The sequence below is a fragment of the Sus scrofa genome, chromosome 2 (assembly GCF_054392235.1).
Source record: "Sus scrofa isolate SSC_HxYL_T2T_F1_AM1 chromosome 2, Sscrofa_HxYL_maternal_Yorkshire_Landrace_v2.0, whole genome shotgun sequence".
In the NCBI taxonomy this organism is placed as follows: Eukaryota; Metazoa; Chordata; class Mammalia; order Artiodactyla; family Suidae; genus Sus; species Sus scrofa.
The window spans coordinates 147,767,425-147,772,780 of NC_139384.1; positions in this window are offsets into that span (position 1 = coordinate 147,767,425).

Consider the following 5,356-nt stretch of genomic DNA (forward strand, 5'->3'; position numbering starts at 1 on the left):
GGCAGAGCCAGTTTGCTGCCCCCACAGAGCAGCAACCAGCTTTGTGGGTTCACAGATTCTTTCAGCAGGCATTCACCAGTGTCTACTCTGCGCCTAGCCCTGTGCGTGACCTGTCTTCAGCAGCCGCAAAGACTTGGGCAGGGTGTTTCCAGCATAGTTCAGTCTAAAAAATGCTGGGAAGACACTTCCTGGTGCCCAGCCAGGGAGCTGGAGGAAAGCTGATGTGGTATTTGCCATGAGAATGCCACTCATCCTCTATACCCTCCCCATGTCGTTGGCTCCACTTTGGTCCCCAAAACAGCCATGGACCCTTCTGGAAAGCCAACTGCTTAAAAATGGTGGGTCATTTGGACACCCTAATGACTCTCCGTCCTCTTGGGCTTCCCAGCAGACTCCCAGGGCTGAATGTCTTGGCACCTGGACCTCAGCTCTGCCACCCAGACTCCTCAGCCAAGCCCTGCTGCGTTCTGACCTCTCCTCCTGTTAACGGACCGTGTATCAGAGTGTCTGGTACGAATCCATTTTGCACCATTTTCACTGAAGAGTAAACCCAAAGCTGGACGTGGAAACCCACGCATGGTTCTTGTTTGCAAACAGGCCAACCCCAAAGCTGGAATGAGGACGAGGAAGGGGGCTACTTGGGGGTGTACCGGAAGGGATGCCAGAAGGGGAGTCAGGCCGCCACCGGGGTTTCTGTAGCATGACTTCAGGCGAGTCCCTTCCTCTCCCTGGGCTTTGTCCCTCTCTGTCAGGAGAGGTGTGAGAATACCTGTCCCACCTCCTCTTCTCTGACTGTGATGAGGCTCCAGTGGGACCGTGTCTCCATTTTTCCCAAACACATGTGCCAAGTCTTGAGTGCATCTGGGATGAGGGGCAGACCTGTAGATGTGTCCCGGAGAAAGCACGTGACCTTCTGGGGTTTGGGGGGTGGGATGTGGGAGCCTCACAGGTGAGGGGTAAGGATGGGCTTGGAAGCAAAGGTGGGTTTGAAAGACACCTAGGCTCACACCCCCCTGGGCAACTGACTAACCCCGGGGAGCAGGCCACGCCTCTGAGCCTGTTGGACTCTCACCTGGAAAAACAAGATGAAGAAGAGCTCTTAGCTTGTTGGGCCCTCGACGTGAGCCAGACCCTGTTTTGAGATCCAGTGAATGGTGATGGCCATGACCAGGTTATTGGGGTGGCTGCAGTGTCGGCCACGGGAGTGTGGGGGAACACCTTTAGGTAGAGGGACCTGAACTTCCCACACCCCAAATCAGGCCATGCTTGCCACTCAAAGCTGGTGGGCCCGTGGTTATGAGATGGAGGCAAGTAAAAATTCCAGGAATGTTCACAAATGAGACTGTGAAGAGGGGAGTTTGACTCTTCTGGGGCTTGGGTAATGTAACTTTTTAATTTGATCAATGGAATACATATTCATAGTCAAGCAGTAATAAGCTTATAAGGAAAAGCTGCCCACCACCCCCTGCCTGCCACTCCTGGTGTCTGCTTCCTAGAGGTAGCTCTTTTTAATTCTTTGAGTTGTTTCTTTCCATATTTACCATATTTCTAGATAATGGACGTTGCTACTTTTTCTTGGTTTTTTTCTTTCAGTTATTATTGACTCTCCGTTATGGAAGATGGGGGTTAAGTTTTCCTCTGTCAGTTCTCGTCTGATCAAATAAATGCACATAACTTCCCTCTTTCCCAGTCTTTACTGGGAAGCATGGCAGCAGCCAGGTTACTCTGGTCACTTTTCTCCTATGCAGATTTCTATATATTAATTTTGTATTCTGCAACTTTACTGAATATGTTGATGAACTCCAATAGTTTTTGGTGGCATCTTTGGGATTGTCTATGTATAGTATTACGTTCTCTGCCAACAGTGATGGTTTTACTTCTTCCTTTCCAATTTGTATTTCTTTTATTTCCTTTTCTTGTCTGATTACTTTGTCAAGGATTTCATGCCTTTTCATTTGCTTGGCTTTCTATTACTATTTTTTTTTTTTTTTGCCAACCCCCAGCATGGGGAGGTTCCCTGGTCAGGGATTGAACCCATGCTATAGTGTAGCTAGAGCCACTGCCATAACACCACCAGATCCTTAACTGCTAGGCTACCAGGGAACTCCTCGATTACTATAGATGTTCCAGTTCTCTGACTAAACTCTATTTTCTGAACATGTTCACATGCATCAGTTAATCTGTTTTGTTTTTTCCTTCAGTCTGGATAGTTGCTCTGTAGGCACTGCTGCTAATTTGCGTCTACCCTTCACCTCAGGCAGGAACTCCTGCTCGTTTCTTGAGTTCCATGCCTTTCTGTTTCTCTGCTTACTCCCTCACTTTCAAGGACCATACCTTTGAGTATCTTCTTGAGAAAGGGGGCATGTGAGGCAAAACCTTAGAGGCTTTGTGTGTCTGAAAATATATTCGATTTTTTTCCTCTTTAAATGATTTTAATTTTTTCCATGGTAGTTGGTTCACAGTGTTCTGTCAGTTTTCTACTGTACAGCAAAGTGACCCAGTCCCACATACATACATACATTCTTTTTCTCACATTATCCCCCATCATAAGTCACTAGATATAGTTCTCTGTGCTATATAGCATGATCTCATTGCCTATCCATTCCAAAGGCACTAGTTTGCATCTATTAATCCCAGACTCCCAGTTCCTCTCACACTCCACCCCCACAACCACAAGTCTGTTCTCCAAGTCCATGAGTTCTTTTCTGTGGAAAGTTTCATTTATGCCATATGTTAGATTCCAGATTTAAGTGATATCATGTGGTATTTGTCTTTCTCTTTCAGACTTACTTCACTTAATATGAAAATCTCTCATTGCACCTATGTTGCTGCAAATGGCATGATTTTGTTCGTTCTTATGGCTGAGTAGTATACACATCCATTGTGTATATATATACCAGATCTTCTTCTTCTTCTTTTTTTTTTTTTGTCTTTTTGTTTTTTGGGGAGCTGCAGCTATGGCATATGGAAGTTCCCTGGCGAGGAATTGAATCGGAGCTGTAGCTGCCGGCCTGCACCTCAGCCACATCAACGCCAAATCCAAGCTGTGTCTGTGACCTACACCACAGCAGATGGCAACGCCAGATCCTTAATGCACTGAGTGAGGCCAGGGGAAAAACCTACAACCTCATGGTTCCTAGCCAGATTTGTTTCCACTGTGCCGTGATGGGAACTCCTACCAGATCTTCTTAATCCATTCATCTATCGATGGACATTTAGGTTGTTTCCATGTCTTGGCTATTGTGAATAGTGCTGCAATAAACATACGAGTGCATGTATCTTTTTCAAGGAAAGTTTTGTCAGGGTACATGCCCAAGAGTGGGATTGCTGGGTCATATGGTAGTTCTATATTTAGTTTTCTGAGGTACCTCCATACTGTTTTCCATAGTGGTTGTACCATGATTTTTTTTTTTTTTAGAGTCATCACATTTAATATCTATGTACTGTGTAGCCTTTGAAAATGTTAGTTGTTACAAAGCCCAATTTGCCTTACATGAGTCATGAAGTAACAGTTTTATAAAAACCAATAATATGAAGATGGTAAAATGCAGTTCTCACCTGTCGTTCTCTTGCTTAAAACCATTTAGTGTTTCTCTTTGATTTTTATGCTTGATGAGTAGTTTGGCTGAATATAAAATTCTTGGTTGAAATTACTTTTCCTCAGAAACTTGGAGGTCATGGAGTTCCAGTCGTGGTGCAGTGGTTAACAAATCCAACTAGGAACCATGAGGTTGCGGGTCCGATTCCTGGCCTCGCTCAGTGGGTTAAAGGATCTGGCGTTGCCGTGAACTATGGTGTAGGTTGCAGATGCGGCTCAGATCTGGCATTGCTGTGGCTGTGGTGTAGGCTGGCGGCTGCAGCTCCAATTTGATCCCTAGCCTGAGAACCTCCATATGCCACAGGTGCAGCCCTAAAAAGACAAAAAAAAAAAAAAAAAAAAAAAGATAGAAAAAGAAACTTGGAGGTCACATTCCATTGTCTTCTAGCTTCCTATTGCTCTTGAGAGATCTGATTCCATTCTGTGTTCTCATCCTTAGAAGGTGACTGTTTCCACCCTGCTCCTTCCTTCTCTGCCCCTCCCCCACCCAGAAGCTTTGAGACTTGTCCTTCATCACCAAGGAACTGAAATGTCACGTTTCCACCGCTTCATATGAATTAAAAGAAAACCAAAAACATTGTTTCGGGCACTTGGTGGATACTTTTTACTCCAGAAACATCAGGAGTTCCCTGGTGGCTCATTGTGTTAAGGATCTGACATTGTCACTGCTCTGGCTCAGGTCACTGCTGTGCCTTGGGTTTGATCCCTGGTCCAGGAACTTTCACATGTCATAACCACAGTCAAAAAAAAAAAATTCTAGAAACTTTAGCTGTAGGGATTTTCCTTATAGTATTTATTTGATAAAAATTTCCACCCTCCATTCATTTTCTCCTTTGTCTCTTTTTTTCCTAATGTTGAACCTCTTCAACTGATCCTCTGATTAACCTTTTCTCCTACTTTCCATCTTTGTATTTTATATTTCAGAGCAGCAGTTCTCAAAACTTTTGGCCTCAGATTCCTTTCTAGTGTCAGGAACTATTTAGACTCTCAAAGATTCATTGAAAATCACAAAGAACTTTTTATGTAAATTATACCTATTGATATTTATCATGTTAGAAGTTGAAACAGAAATTCAAAAATATTAATTCATTTAAATAAACCCATTACAGGGAGTTCCCATTGTGACTCGGTAGAAACGAACCCGAATAGTATCCATGAGGATGTGGATTCAATCCCTGGCCTCCCTCAGTGGGTTAAGGATCTGGTGTTGCCATAAGATGTGGTGTAGGTTGCATCTGGCATTGCAGCTTGGATCTGGCATTTCTGTGGCTGTGTAGGCCAGCGGCTATAACTGGAATTCGACCCCTAGCCTGGGAAATTCCAAATGCTGTGCCTGCAGTCCTAAAAAACAAAATAAAACAACTCATTACATGTTAACATAAGCAGCATATTTTTTGAAAATAGAAATAAATTTTTCAAAGCAAAAAATTGGTGAAGAGTGACATTGTTTTATTTTTTAACCATTCTTTCAAATGTGTGCCTTAATAGAGATAGCTGTAGTCTCATGTTTCTCCATTTGATCTGTTGTATTTTTTTTTTTTTTTAATGGCTGCACCTGGTGCATATGGAACTTCCCTGGCTAGGGGCTAAATTGGAGCTGAGCTGCCGCTGAGGTCTCCGTCATAGATAAGGCAATACTGGCTCTAAGATCCATCTTTGACCTACACCACAGCTTGCAGCAACGCCGGATCCTTTTTTTTTTTGTCTTTTTGCTATTTCTTGGGCCGCTCCTGAGGCATATGGAGGTTCCCAGGCTAG